At 41.3% G+C, this 17,936-nt stretch overlaps 1 protein-coding gene and 1 pseudogene across 6 annotated transcripts in view; one reads left to right on the top strand and one right to left on the bottom strand.

The window, feature by feature from the left end:
- Positions 1-17,086, bottom strand: part of LOC121477717 — a 28,873-nt pseudogene extending 11,787 nt beyond the window's left edge.
- Positions 16,042-17,936, top strand: part of STX7 (syntaxin 7) — a 64,337-nt gene continuing 62,442 nt past the window's right edge. For 4 of the 6 annotated variants that reach the window (XR_005985974.1, XM_041743255.1, XM_041743256.1 and 1 more), the window contains exon 1: positions 16,042-16,191. The gene's annotated coding sequence lies outside the window, so the exon portion shown is untranslated. Of the gene's footprint in view, positions 16,192-16,876; positions 17,078-17,936 lie in introns of those variants that run through there. The other 2 variants (XM_041743258.1, XM_041743254.1) reach the window with 2 other exon arrangements.

The following is a 17,936-nucleotide window of genomic DNA, read 5'->3' as shown; positions in this document are numbered from 1 at the left end:
GGTGCCTGAGTGGCTCAGTCGGTTAAGCGTCTGCTTTCAGCTTGGGTCATGACCTTGGGGACCTGGGATTGGCCCTGAGTCAGGCTCCCTGCTCAGCAGGGAGTTTGCTTCTCTTTCTGTCCCTCCTCTGCTTGTGCTCTCTCTCTCTCTCTCTCTCAGTGGTAAATAAAATCTTTAAAAACAAATAAACAAACGTGGGACACCTGAGTGGCTCAGCAGTTGAGCGTCTGCCTTTGGCTCAGGCTGTGATCTGGGATCAAGTCCCACATTGGGCTCCTTGTGGGGAGCCTGTTTCTCCCTCTGCCTGTGTCTCTGCCTCTCTCTCTCTCTCTCTGTATCTCTCATGAATAAATAACTAAATAAAATCTTTAACAAACTTGACTTTTACCAGGTGAGGACACAGGGAAAAGACAGAACCAGGAAACAGAACCTCACCAGACACAGAAAGGCAAATACCTAAAATCTATTTAATACACAGTGAATCTATTTTTGTGCTCCCTCAGTAACATGCTGGTAAAAATTGCTATTTTGAGTTTCGTGTTTCTATATAGTTTCAGCCAACCCCCACCCCTGCCCAAATATGTAGAGAGCTAGATGCAACAGTTATGGACAGAATCTTCCTTTAGAAAAAGAATACAAAATTACAAAAACAAAGTCAGTTATGCACATGAAATGGAATTTTAAAAAATCATAACAATTTCTTAGGTTTTACCTAAGAGCCTAGGTCAACTTGAGCCTATGTATCTATCTTATTACCAAGCACCTGATATAACAGGTGCTTCCCATGACTATCCACTTGAAAACTGTTTCTTCCCATGATAATAACTCTGGCTGAGGGTTTAGATATGTATCAATCAAAAGAAGAATGTTTCCATATTAATTTCAATGAACTGAGCAATCATTTCATTGAATTTGAACTGAGGTTGTTATCTGGTCATATTGGGCTCCTAATGCGACCAGGCATAGAAAGAGGGTAGGATACTTGCTGGGGCAGCAATCACCCTGGGCTGTGCTGGGCCGTGAGCACAGTAAAGGAGATGGCTGGAACCCTTGACCAGTGGCAAATATTAAAGGAATAACTTATTCTGATAAAAGTAGGATTTATAAAGGCTCAATTTTCTCAGAAATGAAGCATCCCCACCGAGTAGAGAAACCTAACAACTAAAGTCTTGGCTGAAGGCAGAGGAGGATGGAATGGGTGGTGGGAAAGAAAAGACAAATGGCAACTATCACCTCATGACCAATTGTAGAAAAGGGGATTGTTTCACTTAAACTAATTTTCTCAGCTTCTTAATTTTAAAATGTATTGTATAATTACTTTTTCCATTTGTTTTATCTCCCTCTATTTCACTACTTTATATAGGGTATATTGGTGGTATTTACCTTTATGATTTAGTCTGTAAGTTATTGAATACTGAGAGAGGATTGTAGGCCATCCAGAAACCGTGACCTTAGAGCGGGAAGCAATAACTGGGAGGACTGAGTTGTCACTTGGGTAGGAGGTGAATGTGTGTTGGGCTTTGTAAGGAATATTATGTGAAGAGAAAAAGAAGCATTTTGACATGTAAGTATGAGAGAAAGAGAATGTTGATTGTAGGGGACATGTATTAATTTGAATACTTAGTATTCAAGTATTTTTCCTATTGTGAATATACTAAGAAAGGGGAAATTAGGACCCATGTTAAGACTCTCTCCCTACACCAATGTCTCAAAGGTGATGCATGTATCCATTCAGAACTCGGGTGGCAGAGTCTTCACAGCAGCTGCAGCGACTTGAGAAGAGCACTGGTAGTGCCATCCCATGTTTGAAGTGGCAGAGGTCAGCTGAGAATGAAAGTTCCTGGGGTGGCGTCTTCTTTTGGTTCTTCTCTGGACCTGGTACTCCTGCCTTCATGGAGATGTGGGGATCCACCCTAAACTTTTCTAATGAGCTAAATTTCTGCATAAAACCATTTAAAAACGGATTCAATGTTATGAGTAAGGAAGAATGAGAATTCCAGAGTGAGAGGGATCTGTTGAAGTGGAGGCACCTATGGACAATAAACTGGGAACTGTCCAGTGCACAAATGGATCGATCTGTGTAGAAACAAAAGACTAGAAAGTGTTATTGGGGACCATATATGTCATAATCAATCACCGTGGGAACTAACAGTGCTAAGGGAAAGATCATTTATTTATCACGAATCGTCTGTGTGTCAGGCATCTACTAAGTGTCACTATAACACAGTAAAATTGCAGGTCAGTGAATGACTTTACAATTCCTCGTTATGGCCTGAATAAAATTTTCCAAGATTCTGGATTTGTTTTATAGAGCATCGAACTAATCAGGTATTATAATGGCTCTGAAATTTCCATTATTAGAGTCTTTCTTCATCAAAATCTTATTGATAGAATATTTCCTGTCACATAGTTCAAATGACAGTTGTAGAGGGTTTTTTTTTTTTTTTTTCACAATTTAAGAAATTTCCATTTCTTGACTTACCAGTGTCGAACATATCTTCAGTTGGGATAGTTTGTTTGATTTGAAGAAAAGGCTGTTTCTAAACACTAGTTTCTTGATTTTGAGAGAACTTCATTTCTAATCCAGAAATCCTATACTTAATAATGTAGTATAATATATAATATAATATAATATAATATAATATAATATAATATAATAATATAATAAATACAATATGCATGAAAATAAGATCCCCCAAATAACATGTAAAACTATGAAGGGGAACAAGGCATATTATCTCATTAACTCTTGGCATGTCCTCTTCCTGAACTATTTCAAAGATAATGTCTCTTCTGTTTTCTGACCCTCTCGTTTTTTGCCCATACTCTGCTGCTCCCTAGTGGTCACTGAATACTACTGGGCTGACCAAACCTCTCTCCCCAGAAGTAAAACCTGAAATACGCTTTTTGAACCAAGCATCACTTTGATTCTGTCATTCTTCTGCAGGCTCCTTTATGAGTAACACTGCTCCAGGGGAGTTTGCAAGTTATCAAGGACAGAACCCTAAGCTTAGGTCAGAATATTCAGGTCCGTTCATTCCACTATACTTGCTGAACACCTTCTAGGTCCAGTTATCCATGCAAGGTGCTAAGAATGCAGATGAAAGCCACCATCCCTAGCCTGAATAAGTTCATAGTTTAGTTTGGGAGAGGCCAAGTAAACAATTACAGGGCTGTGAGATAAGAACTCTGGAAAGAGGTAAGAGGAGAATCCCGTGAGACCAGGCCTGGGCGGAGGGGAGGGCCCTGGGGTCCTGGGGAGAGCCAGCTTGAGGCATTCACTTTAGAAGGTTCTCCAGGCAGAGACTCTGAATTGAGTTAGTAAGGACAATGGCACTTCTGGTTCCCATTTCTGTTTCCCTGCACACATCTCCAAACTCTCCAAGCTTCCATTGGTCACTTGCGTCAGAAAAAGACAGGTTACATGCATGTGGATCTGTAACTGTGTGGCTGTTTCGGGTGCTTTTCACTTTTGGTAGTGGGCTTTACAGTTTACAGTGGTTGCAATGTTTGTGATAGGTAAAATCAAGGACCCCAAGATGCTGTTCATTGACTCCAATGGGTACATCCCCCTAATGGTTTATGGTCCCATGTATATATAGGATCCAGATGTCTTACAAAGAACCACTTAGTATTCTTCCAACTAAAACAGCTAAGGTCCTAATGTTCACTAAACTTCCTGAATAACTTGACAATAATCCACCAAACAGAAAGCTGTAATGCATTTTTGTTTAGCTTTGTCATTGATCACAGAACTTCAATTAAACCCAAGAAATGTTCAAATGGAAAATAGGAGACAGTGTGACATGAAAGGCAATGGGATACCCAGAGATAGAGAAGTGGGGTAAGGATGAGAAGACAGAGGAAAGGATGGGAATTCTCACTCCTTCACAGCTCAGCACTGCAGCCACCTCCTCTTGAGGTCCTTCCTAAAGCAAGGGCACCATCCATGCACAGTGCTTTGTCTCGCCCACAACTCCTGTCATAGCGGGAACACTCACTGAGCACTGAGCCTGGGCTAGGCACCCTCACAAAAGCAGCTTTGCATTGTTAACTCATTTCATCATCACAACTCTAGAAGGTGATATTATCATTTCTACCTGACGTGTGAAAACTGTGGTACAGGGTTGGAGGAAGTAGCAGAACCAGGATTAGAATAAACCTGTGTCTTTGATTTCTACTCTTTCTGGACGCTATCCGAAGATAAGGACTTTTCAGTGCCCTTTTATCTCTATCTTCCTCAGTTTAGTGTCTTGTGAAAAGTGAGGCATGACTTCAAGAAGGAAAAAGGAAGTTGGAAGGGGAAGGACTTAGGGAGTTTGGAGGACGAGAGCCATTGGAGCTTGTAACTGGGAATATCCGAAGCCAATGCTTAGCTGGTTATCTCCTAAACTGTACATGAGCTGACTAACTGCTGCAGGAAGTTCTTCACTGTTTTTGACATGTTGCCAGTCTGTTAGGTCTAACATTGCTGGACTTTACCTGAGTTCTGTGATCTTGAAAAACAGTGATGGCTAAGGTCCCCACACTTTTGGTGTTCCTCGAAATGACTTATTGCAATAACCACCTTTCGGCATATGACACAGATAAGGTTCATGAGCCCTCTTCTCCCCACCCCCACCCCGGCCATTTACCTATGACAAGGCCAGAAGAAAAGGTCAAATTCCCATTCTTTGCCTCATAAATGATTAGCTGAACTACTGACTCTACAGATCAATTGAGACAAAATACTTGTTAACCAAACTTTGCTTAAGACTCCTTCCTTCCCCAGGTGCCTGAACTTTGGTCCACCTTCAACCTGAGCTAGCACACAGCCAGCCCCTCCTTAACAGCCTCTCTGTTAAGAGAGAAAACTGACCTAAGGGTAAAACATTTTCTGTTCTTGCCATTCCTGTCTATACCAAATATCCACACTCAATAGCTTAACACCTAAGGTATTTGTAGATCCTATGGTCAGAAGGTTCTCCCCATCACAAGAGTCTCTTTCCTCCATTGCAATAACTTTTAAGTTAAGTGTCTCCTTACTAAAGTCAGATTTGTTTTTTTATTTAACAGGTTGAAGCAATGACAACAAAACAGCTTGTTTTTTTCCTTTGTGTAACTTTGTTGGCTTTTCAAATGTGATTATTGGGGCTATTTTGGTGCCTTCTTATATAGTTTCTAAACCTCTCCAGATGTGCTCAGTCCCAGGTGACTGTAGCCATTTGTCTCCAGGAGATCCAGCTACTGGAGGTAGTTCCACACTGCCAGGTCTCTGCACATGCCTACCACGCATGTGGTTCCTGCAACACCTTCATCATATGCCCTGAGTGAGCTACAGCAGCACCAGTACAGAGCTCCAAACCAGTCCAATCCATGGAGGCATGGCTTGTTTTCCACTTCCTCCTTGAAACAAAGTATAGTTCTAAGTTTTGGATCTGACTTTCTAGAACCTGAGTAACATAACCTGAAAGTGGAGGGGGACTTAATGATCCGTGCGGTGAGCTTTGATCCATGAGAAGCAAGAGGAGGAAGGAAATCAAAAGTAAATATCCCTCCTCCCTCTCCCCTTGCCCTTCTCTAGAGAAGACTTTTCTCCTCCCTACTCTTCCCCTACTTACTTAGGTATATAAGCCTTCACTCCAATCCCTTGACAAGCCAGCTACTTCCTTTGTTGGCTCCTATATGTATGGAAAATCAACCTTTTTGCCCTGCTAAGCTGTCTTTTATTGGTTTAATTCATAAGCCTGAGATACTGAACTTAAGAGAGTAGAGAAAAAACTCCCCCTCCCACCTATATGTGTCATAAATATAAATCATTCTCTAAGTTTTCTGCTTTCTTTGTCTTTTTCACTTCAAGATGAAAAAAGCATTCAAGTGAAAAGAATATGACATAGGTAATAAACTTGGATCTACACAACGAAATGAAGAGATTCTGAAATAGAATTTATAAAAATAAAGTAATTTTCCTTGCATATTAAGCTGTTCCAAAAGATGGATGACTTTATATAAAAAATAGAAAAATATATTATGTTTTTATAGCATATGAAATTGAAGAAAAATGAAGAAATTACACATGACTCAATGAAATGAAGGACAACATAAGAAATGAGAAGGAGGACCCGGGAATACACTTATGTCTTCAGAAACACATTACTTGAAGGTAAATTCAGATTAGTTTTTAAAAGAGATATAAATTATTTCTTTTAAAAAAATGCATATAATAAGTCAACAGAGAAGATAAAATAGAATTATTTAAAAATCCTTAAATCCAGAGAAGAAAGAAAAAGGAAAATAAACAACAAATGAAACAAATAGACAACAATTAGAAAGCTGGTAGATTTTAACTCAAACATATCAATAATAACTTCAAATGTGAATAACTTCTACATATCAGTTAAGATAATATGGAATTTGAAATTAAAGAAAATATATGTTTATGGTAGCATCAAGACAAATGAAATTACACATGACTCATGAAATATAAGTAGGATGTGTACACTGAAAATTACAAAACATTGACAAAAAATAAAAGAAAATATAAATAAATGAAGAGATACACTGCATTCAAGAATTGAAAGTCTCAATATCAACAATTCTCTTCAATGCATTCTATAAATTCAGTGCAGTCCCACCAAAAGTCCAGTAAGATTTTGTAGATATTGATTAGCTGCTGCTTAAATTTGTGTAGGAAGTCCAAGGAATTGAAATAGCCAAAACAACTCTGGGAAAAAATAGTAAATCAGAGACTCACATTTCAAAACTTACTCGAGGGCTTCAGTAGCCAAAACAGCATGATGTTGGCAAATAGGCAGACATATAGCTAATGAAACAGAATAGAGACAACAGAAATAGATGTGCACAAATGTAGGCAACTGATTTTTAACAAAAATGCAAAGACAATTCAATGGAGAAAGAATAATTTTTTGTACAAATGGTGCTAGAATAATTAGCATCATTAGAAAATAAATAGATAATAAAAAAAAGAACTTCGGTATAACTCTCATACATTATACAAATTTAATTAAAAATGGATTATAGATCTAAATGTGAAATGTAATGTGGTTTATGTATACAATGGAATATTACTCAGCCATTGGAAACGACAAATACCCACCATTTGCTTCAACGTGGATGGAACTGGAGGGTATTATGCTGAGTGAAATACGTCAATCAGAGAAGGACAAACATTATATGGTCTCATTCATTTGGGGAATATAAAAAATAGTGAAAGGGAATAAAGGGGAAAGGAGAAAAAATAAGTGGGAAATATCAGAAAGGGAGACAGATCATGAAAGACTCCTAACTCTGGGAAACGAACTAGGGGTGGTGGAAGGGGAGGTGGGCGGGGGGTGGGGGTGACTGGGTGGCGGGCACTGAGGGGGGCACTTGATGGGATGAGCACTGGGTGTTATTCTATATTTTGACAAATTGAACACCAATAAAAAATAAATCTATAAAAAAACGTGAAATGTAAAAGTATAAAACTTCAAGAAGAAAATATAAGAGAAAAAATCTGTATAACTCTAGGTTTGGTGATGAAATATTGAACACTAAGAGCATGATCCATAAAAGAAATATTTGGCAAATTGGACTATCAAAATTAAAAATTTTTGCTCCATGAAAGGTATTGTAAGGAAAATTAAAAGACAAGCTGCAAGATGGGAGGTAATGCTTGTAAATGACATATTTGACAAAGCACCAAAATACGTGAAGAACTTTTAAAACTCAACAATAGGAAGACAACTCAACAACAACAAAAAATGGGTAGAAGATCTGAACAGATACCTCACTAAAAAATAAAAATGGATTTCAATTATATATATAAAAGGTGTTCAATATTATTGTGGAAATGAAATTAAGCCACAACAAAATGCTACTACATACTTAATAGAATGTGAATTAAAATTAAATTAGAAATTTAAAAAGAAAATCTAACATATCAAATGGTGACAAGGATTTAGAACTACAAAAATCCTTATTCATTGCTGGTGGGAATGCAAAATGATACAGTCACTTTGGACAGCAACTTGGCAGTTTCTTATAAAATTCAACATATATAACCAACAATCCTATTTCTAGATATTTACCCACATGAACTGATAACTTGTATTTCTTTTATCAACACCTATATGTGAATTTTTGTAGAAGCTTTATTAATAATTACCAAAAGTTGGAAACAACCAGTAAATAAATAAATAAACAGCACTGCATCCAAATACTGGAAAAGAACAAACTATTGATTTATATAACAATGTGGATGTATTTAAAAGAAGGCTGGTAGGTTGTGAGACATCTGTCACTCCACTGATCCCCAGGGCTGGTTCTGCTGATCTGGCTGGCTTGGCACATGTCCCCTTCTTCTCCTAGTGCTCCATGTGCATCCCTCTTGAAGCAGTGAGCTGGGTTGAAGAATCCGACCTTCCTGAACAGAGGAGGATTGGTCTTGGACAAGGGTATCTAAGTAGCTGCGCTCCCTTACTAGAATTTCCATATAAGCTCTCAGGGTCTATTTGTAGGAGAAAGTAGGATAGTCAAGTTTCCAAAACTCCAGACACATCCAAATGAAGCACTGCAGATGGCAGTCTGTTTTTCTAAAAAGAAAAAATTTTTAATAATTAAAAAAAAATAAAAGAATTCTGCTAAATGAAAAAGAGTCAGACTCAAAAGACTACATACTGTATGATTCAATTTATATTTTGGAAAACATTCAACTATAGGGACAGAAAACATAAGTAGTTGACAAAAGTTGGGGAAAAGTTGACTAAAGTTACAGCAAAAGGGAATTTTTAAGGAGACAAAACTGTTCTGCCTGGTACTGGGGTGACAGATATATGACTCCATCCATGCATTTGTCAAAAATCCATGGAACTGTATACCACAGAGAGTAAATGTGACTCAAATTTAAAACTTAAAAAAATCAGCCAGTTTGATGAATCCCAAGTGGAATGCAGATGTGTGGCACATGAATCTCACCGCAACACAAATATAACTTCAGTGGAGGGAGTAGGAGAAAAAAGAACTGATCTTGGTAATTTTGGAAAACATGGTTTTGACTTAATACTGTAATGCTAAAGACAAAAAAATTTCCTATAAACACTGTACTTAAGTTTTTCTCTCACAGAAATATGGATTAAGAATTCTAAAACTGTGGGGTGCTTGGGTGGCTCAGTCAGTGACACATCTGACACTTAATCTTGGCTCAGGTCACAATCTCAGAGTTGTGAGATTGAGCCCTGAATTGGGCTCTGTGCTGGGCATGGAGCCTGCTTAAGATTCTCTCTCTCCTTCTCCCTGTGCCCCTCCCTATCTTGCCTCTCTAAAAAATAAAAAAAGAAGAATTCTGAAACTACACTGTCAAGTAAGTCCTTGAATTATAGCTAGTAAGAGCCAGGTTCCTCACTGTTAGAGAAATATGCTTGCAATAAGGAAACAGGGAATGGTAGAAATAACCCTGTGATGTCAGATTAGAGTTGAAAATACCTATATGAACCCATGTGGATAGATAGGTAGATGATAGATAGATAGATAGATAATAGATAGATAGACCCATATAACATTATAGATACAAGTGTATACATGAGTATACATAGATTTGCTAGCTCTGTCCACTGAGAGGGCATGGAAGTAATGATGCCCTAGTTATAATGAGAAGGCTAGCACTCAGATCTTGGTTTCTAAATATAATTTTGCCATGAAAAGAACAGGGCTCCATAGTAAAATGACTGAGCCTGGAGCACCCTGTTGTATTAAGTAAAGAAGTGCAAGAGGAAAAAAATGGACTCAGGTGCTAACCTAAAAATATTCCTAATGGTGAAAAAGTAACTTAATTATAACCTAAAGAATACGATAAATATCCATAAATCAGTACTGATATAAATACATTCTTGAAACAATAAATAAACTTGGAAGAAGTGACAAATATTCCTTAGGAGAGAAATAGAAAATCACCTTCAGAACACAAGAATAATAACTGTTGTAGGCAAAATATATTGATGAAAGCTAAAATCAGTGGGCAAAAATTTAAGGAAAAGTCAGTGCATAGCCACAAAGCATCTCTCTCCAAATGTTTATTGATTTTTGTGGTAGATTCAACATATGTCCAAAATTTTTAATATTCCTCCCCTCTGGAGGTGCAACTTAATTCTCCTCCTTTTGATTGTGAACTGGACTTGGTGATTCTTTTCTAATGAATACAGTATGGAAATAGTGACTTTTGAAGTTACAAAAATAGTAACTTCAATTTGAAGAAAACTCACAGACATCACCTGAACCAAGTGATCAACATCACCGGTAATAGATCACGCTGATATCATGTACCCCAGGAAATGATACGATGAGAAACCTCCACCTCTGTGGTATTCCTTCCAAAAATCTATAGCCCAATCTGATCTTGATTAGTCAAACCTAAACTGAGGCACATTCTACAAAAAGCCTGACCAGTATTTTTAATATGTATATTTTAAAAATATATATATAGTGAGAAAAAGAGCACGGTAGGGCGGGGGGTTTTAGGGGCAGAGGGAGAGGGAGAATCTTCAATAGACTAAGCAGTGAGTACAGAGCCTGACTCAGGGCTGATCCCATGACCCTAAGATCAGGACCTGAGCTGAAACCAAGAGGTGAACACTTAACCGACTGTGCCACCCTGGAACCCCAATGAGCAGTATTTTTAAAAAGTGTCAAGGTCATGACAAAAAAAGGAAAGACAGAAAATTGTCACAAATTGGAGGAGACCATGGAGACATACGCTGTAAATAAAATGTGGCATGCTGGATTGCATCCTGGAACAGACAATGGACATTAGTGAGAAACTAGTGAAGTCTAAATCAAATCAATACTTTGGTTGCTACTACTGTACCAACATTACATTCTTAGTTTTGACAAATGCACTGTCGTTATACAAGATGTTCACGTTAGGACAATCTGGGTAGAGTATATATGGGAATTCTGGACTATCTTTGCAACTCTTCTGTAAGTCTGCAGTTGTTCTAAAATAAAGAGTTTACATTAAAGAAAATGAGGAGGAAGAGAGAACATATTCTAGTTAAAGGGAACTGCCTGAGCAAAGCACAAAAATAAGAAAACCCCTGATGTGTGGTTAGAGAACTGGTGTGAGGGAGGTGGGAGCAGAAAAAGATGGAGAAGTTCTCTAAGGCGGCGTATTCTGAAGCATAAATTTCAATGCAGGGAAAGGCATGGGTTCAGATCATGCAGGTCCTTATATATAAGGTGACCATGTAATGTCATCTGAACTGGGACAGTTTTGAGAATAAAAGGAGTCCTCAGTATACAAGAAACTGGGAAAACAAGCATGAATTGGGACTGTCCTAGGCAAACTGGACATATGATCAATCCCTCTATTTATATATCATGAGAAGGGGTTTGGACTTGATTTTGAGAGAAATGTTTTCCATCTCATGTCTTTTGAAGTCTTCACAGCCATTAAATATAAATTTCTACCATCAAATACATTCAGAAAAAACTGAGTTAAAGGAAGTTATACTTGTCACTTTGTTGAACCACATCTTTGAGCCTTCTGTTTACAAACATGTGCTGTGAATCTTCAAGACGTATCATACTATGGTTTCCCACGGCCTTCTCTGATTCTGTCCTACAACCTACACAACTTCCCACTGCTGCCCAGTCCAAGCACTTTCTTTTCTTTTTTTATTTGAGAAAGAGAGAGAGCACGGTGGGGGGGGGGGTGCAGACCCCCTGCTGAGCAGGGACACCCCCCCCCCAACGTGAGGCTCAATTCCTAAGACCCTAAGATCATGACCTGAGCTGAAGGCCCATGCTTAAGGGACTGAGCCACCCAGGTGCCCCAGCACATTTATTTCTAAGAAGTGTATTTGGGGTTATGCTGCAATCATGAAGATGGCATGGAGATAGAGTGATGTTTTCAGATCCATGCTTCCAGTACTCAGAGGTGGCTTTGAGGATATTAAGCTTGAGTAGAACTGGATATAGAGATACTGTTGGGGAGGCTGACACAGTGGATTAAGACACAGACAGAGGGACATATCAACAATATGTAGAAGGCAAAATTAGCATTGAACATACCAATCGTCAAACTATAATTGTTCAGGTAAGATTTCTATGGGCTGCCTATTTATTACATGTGTTGAAAAGTCAGAGCAGAATCTGTTCTGTGCTTGGCATATCACTAGGCATTTGTGCGGTTTTAGAAAACAAGAGAACAGCAGAGGATGATGGAGATGCTTCAAATAAGGCACAATATAATTTATTAGATATTCGTTTAAGCTGCATTTTTAACTAGCACAGATTTCTTAGAACTGTGGTCTGTCCAGTGTATTACAAATCAAAAATATACTTTTATAACTCAACTTGTACTTCTTGTTTATCAATAAACTCCTTGTCTTGCTATATTTTTGTGTGTGAGTGTGTGTGTGTGTGTGTGTGTGTGTGTGTGTGTGTGTGTCTTACCTCTCTGGTCCTCCCACAAGATCACATGGTGGTCTTTTAAAAATTATTTTTAGCTCATGAACTATTGGATGAATGGGCAATGATTCCCTCCCATTCACTAGAATTGCTCTCCCAAACACTGGGGCTGGAGCAGTGGGAGAGTCTCCCATCCTAACATGGCAGAGGTGTTATTTACATTAATAAGGACACAGCAAATATGCTGATACAGTTCCCACTTGAGGACTTTGAGTCGTACTTTAAAAATCTTTCTAAGAAGACTCAGATCCCCAAAATTATTAGCTCTGGAAAAAATCCAAATTACAAGGCTTCACATATAAGTAACTCCTGCAAGTGTAAAGGATTTGTTTGAGAAGTGAAATGATAATTGGTCAAATGAGCAGAATTTTTGAGCCCCACGGGGTTCAAGGCACCTGACTGAATTTCCCTAAACAGCAGGCAGATGCTCAGATGGGATACTACACATTTCAGGAACACTTTTGGAATTCATTTGCCCTCTCTGTCTCTAAATTTTGCAGGGTTCCCTACAGTCTGTATTTTTTCCATTTGAATGCAAAGGGGTGACATCTTACTAATTTTTAAAAGACCTGAAAGGAATACCTTCACAGTGTATTTTAAAACATGAAAAAAATTGAAAAGAGCCCAGGAGGAGTTGACAGAGAGCTGAGCTTTGGTCCTAGTTCAGTCAGTAATTAGCAGGTAACCTGAAGAGGCACCTAGGCTCAGACTCTTGTTGCACTGTACTTTCCCTCCCACAGCCCTGGGTTCTCTCAAAAGAAAAAGGAAAGGATGTTTGGAAAATGCAATAGGCCTCATGCAGAGGTAAGGTCTTTTCATGATAATTTCTTGAATGATTGAAATTCCTTTTCCTGTTCACCAACCACTTCCTAGTTCCCAAATTCAATGCACAGCTTTTGGTTCTTAATTTACTTGAACTTTCTATGACATGTGCCATCACAGAGCATTTCCTCTTTTTGAAATGTTTTCCTTCACTCTCTCCTCTACCTTTTCCTGGTTTACTTCCCAGCTCTCTGATTACTTTTTCAGGATTTTTCTTTCTCAGCTCCCCTGAAACACAGGAGTCTATAACATTCCATCCTTAGAGTTAATGACCTCATCTCTTCCCATAACTCCAGCCAGAGCTCTCCCTTAAATTCCAGCTCACATTTTCAGAGTACCTGGAGGATATTTCAAACTGGATATCACTTTCCCTGAATCTTAACTACAATACTTTCAAAGATAAACTTACTGTAGCATTCTCTCCCACCCCACCCCCTGCCACCGCCCCATCCCACCACCTTCATCCTCAAACAGAAGTTACTATATTAGTGATATAGTTACATCATGTTTAGTGCACATCCTGAAAATAGTAGTCATCTCTTCCATTCTTCATATCCAATTAATTTCTAGGTCTTCCCAAGTACTTCTCAGAGCAGGTTTTCCCTTTTCTTTCCTGGTGCATTTGCCTTAGGACAGTCCTTCAATATCTCTGATATTGGGAAGATTCTAAATTGGGTGTGTGCTACTATTTAAAATAGCCTTCTAAATGGTTATAGTCTCTCTCTCTCTCTCTCTCTCTCTCTCTCTCTCTCTCCAGTCTCAGTGTAATTCCTTTGAATATTCCCCATTCCTACAGAGTTTTCTTCATGGCATAGTATTATGAACACATCACACTTTTGTTTAAAATCCTTTAATAGTTTAACTCCTAAATATTCATTTATTAACATGATACAGAAAAGGTTTTTCATTATATAAACTCGACTTACCTTTCCAGTCTTATGTTCCTCCGGTCTAAATAAATTTATATAGAGATCCCTAAGAGTTTGCACTTGCCTGTGAATTTTTATGGGCTCTTCCTTTTGCCTAAAATGTCTTTTCCCATGTTATCTTCCCAGTGAACTCTTACACATCTTTCAAGATTCTGGTAGCACTTCCCCTTTGGAATGGTCCCTGACCAGATACTAAGGCATCCTCAACCCTAGGCTCATGCCAATCTGTGTATAAATCTTTATCACAGCACTTCTTATAGTGTCCTGGGAAGGATCTCATGCCTTGAGTTCCTTGAGGGAAAATACTATATACCCCATCTTGATATCTGCAGCTCTTGAAATAGTACCTGGCTTATGGCAGGTTCTCAATGAACATTTGCTGAGTTGATGAGATAGATAAGAGGAAGAACTAAAGAATCTGAATTAAGTCATCTGGACCGGTGCTGCTTATAATTATTCGTGTCCTTTTGACGAAGTTTCTTTGGCTTTCAGTTCCTTTAATCTATTTCCCAAATGAGGAAGTAGAGCTAGATTTTCTGTAAGGCCTCCTCCAGCTTTTTTCGTTTGTTTTTTTTTATACTCTATAGTTGAAACTATTGCCTTAAAGAAGCTGAAATACTTTATCTGATCAAATAATGCTTTATAAAAGTTTAAGAATATTGAAAAAAGGGATTTCACATAAAAATCTGAATTTCCAAAAGTCTGCAATCAGTGCTAACTGAATCATGCTGCCTTTATTTTATTTTATTTTTTTAAGATTTTATTTATTTATTCAGGAGAGACACAGAGAGAAAGGGGCAGAGACACAGGTAGAGGGAGAAGCAGGCTCCATGCAGGGAGCCTGATGTAGGACTCAATCCCAGGTCTCCAGGATCACACCCTGGGTGGTGCTAAACCGCTGAGCCACCCAGGCTGTCCTCATGTTTCCTTTAGAAGGGATGAGTTTATTTTGCTTGGCCAGCAGACCCACTCTATTGCCCCCTTTTTAGAAGCAGAATAAAGGTGGCTGTCTATTAAAACACTTGTACTGCAGTTTACTTCAGGAAAGATGTGAAATAGGAAATATTTCTGGTTCCCTTTTTTCTGTTAAAAACAGAACAATTAAAAATAAAGTGAGAGACCCTTGTGTTTCTTATTCCTGTCTGACCTCACTCTCTTAGGCACATATGTATGTACACTACTAAACAACCTAGAGTTGGCTCAGATGGTACCAACTGGTTTTGATTTTTTTCACCTAAGTGCATCTGGACATTTCATGTCCTGATGATCCTTTCAGAATAATAGTGTTGCCTCAATACAGGCAAAGGCCAAACCATTCTATCTTCTAATTAATTTGCTGAGTATTTCTTTCACCCAAGGCAACTGATGCATTTATCTAACAATTACATTATGTTTTAATAGTTACCAGTAGCACATTCTCTGCTTTTTTCAAACCCTGCTGAAACTACGCTCTACCCTTAAGGATGCTTGGAACGACGTGCATGTGCTATGAACGCTGGTCTACTAAGTGGGCACACGAAGGTGACCCTGCACTTGTGCCGTCTTTGTTCCTGCGAGCATGCATATTTGCGTTAGCGTTTTTAATGGAGCTGTGAAGACGTCCCGCTGCAGTCAGGGCAGGCCCGGATGGGGCAGGCCGCAGACCTGAGCCTGGGGGACCGCCGTCACCGCTGAGGACCGCCGCTCTCCGCGCCCTCCTCCGGTGTTTTGCCGTCTGTAGGTCTAGGCCTCAAAAAACACCTCCTTTGCAGTTCTTTTTGGTCCCCCGCCCCCATCCCGTAGCCCAGACCCAGAGGGGGCGGGGCAGGGCGTTGTCACTCAACCCCATTGGCCAACGGGAGGGGGACGAGCCCCTCCTCCTCCCCAGGGCCGCGGTGCGGGCATGCGCAGTGGGCGTCCCAGTGCCACCGCCCGTCAGCTGAGAGCCGTGGCTGGGGGCCCGGTGCCGGTGGGTGCGGCTGGCCCGAGGAGGAGGAGGAGGGCGCGGAGGACCGGGGTAAGAGCCGCTCGGGGGCGGGGGGCCGATCCCGCTTCTAGAGGCACCAAGTCCCCGCGGCTGCCGCGCCTCCCTGTTTGTGCGCGTTGTCAGCTGACGCCCTGCGGCTGTGGCCGGGAGCCCGGGGGCGGGCGCTGCCAGGCCAGGAACAGCCGCGATCCCGGCGATCCCGCCCCGCCGATCCCGGCGATCCCGCCCCGCCTATCCCGCCCCGCCGATCCCTCCGATCCCTCCGATCCCGCCCCGCCGATCCCGCCGATCCCGCCCCGCCGATCCCGCCCCGCCGATCCCGCCGATCCCGCCCCGCCGATCCCGCCCCGCCGATCCCGCCGATCCCGCCCCGCCGATCCCGCCGATCCCGCCGATCCCGCCCCTCCGATCCCGCCGATCCCGCCCCTCCGATCCCGCCGATCCCGCCCCTCCGATCCCGCCCCTCCGATCCCGCCGATCCCGCCCCTCCGATCCCGCCCCTCCGATCCCGCCGATCCCGCCCCTCCGATCCCGCCGATCCCGCCCCTCCGATCCCGCCCCTCCGATCCCTCCGATCCCGCCCCTCCGATCCCGCCGATCCCGCCCCTCCGATCCCGCCGATCCCGCCCCGGCCCCGCGGGAGCGCTGGCTCCGGAGCCCCGGCGGGTTGCGCGCCCCGGGCGGGGCGGGCCGGGGCGGGCCGGGGCGGGCCGGGGCGGAGCTCGGGAATCCTGCTGCGGCCCGGAGCGGGACGCCGAGGGGTCGCTTCCTCTTTTCGACTCGCGGAGTCAGAAAACACGTTTTAAAGTTCTCTTCCCCACGCAGAGGATGACACCGGAGCCTGCAGTAACGGGGCCGGGGACACTGTCTGCTCGGGGCTCCTCGTGGTGACACGCTGACTCTTTTTGATCTCCGTGTACGTCATTAATGACTTACCCAAAACCTTTAAAAATGTATAAAGTATTTCAAGGTCCGCCTATCCCCCCTTATTGTGTTCTAGGCTGTTGCTTTTTAAAAATTCAGACACAAAGAAAAATACATTTCCGGTCAAATGCTGCATTTTTTCCTCTCAAGTTTCGTCTGTTTGCTTGGCTTTCCTATAGGTACATGGATTTTTGTTTGATTTAGATCAGTGTATTTTGACTATGACTATATATGATTTAGGACTTTCACAGAATCTGGAAGAAAATGCCTACGAAGGGCTCCGTGGTCAGCCACGCAGCAGGTGGACGGTCGCGGGAGCCCCGCCCCGCCCGCCCCCGCAGAGGCCTCGGCTCCGGGTCCGGCCCGCCCTGCGCTGCGGGCGGCCTTGCTGTGGGCAACGCTTTGGGACGTTGGTCTCAGACGGTGACTAATTACGAATTATGGTCTAGTTTCAGACTTTCCGTAGATGTTAAATGATACCGTAGTACCTCTTAATGTCTGCACCATTTTTCTTCAGATATCTCACTTCTGCTGCTCCCAGCGGTAGAGTTCTGTCCTCATTTTAGTTAGGGTATGGAACTTCAGCCGAGATCTAAGGATGGAAAAATAGATATATGAGACATCTGCAGTAAGCCTGAGTAAAGTTTGCTGTGATTCCATTTAATTTTAAAGTTTAGTGTATGGAAGGGTGAAAAATGACCCTCGATATTGTGAGTAAAACCAAATAGTATAAAAATTTAACAGATGGGGATGCTGAGCTAAAGAATTCATTTAATTTGGTTTAGATAGACTCATGTCTATCATGGAATGATCGTCTTCCCACTCATGGAACATCTTCTATGCACCTTATA

This window comes from Vulpes lagopus, chromosome 2 (assembly GCF_018345385.1).
Source record: "Vulpes lagopus strain Blue_001 chromosome 2, ASM1834538v1, whole genome shotgun sequence".
NCBI lineage: Eukaryota > Metazoa > Chordata > Mammalia > Carnivora > Canidae > Vulpes > Vulpes lagopus.
This window is presented reverse-complemented; position numbering and strand designations above follow the sequence as displayed.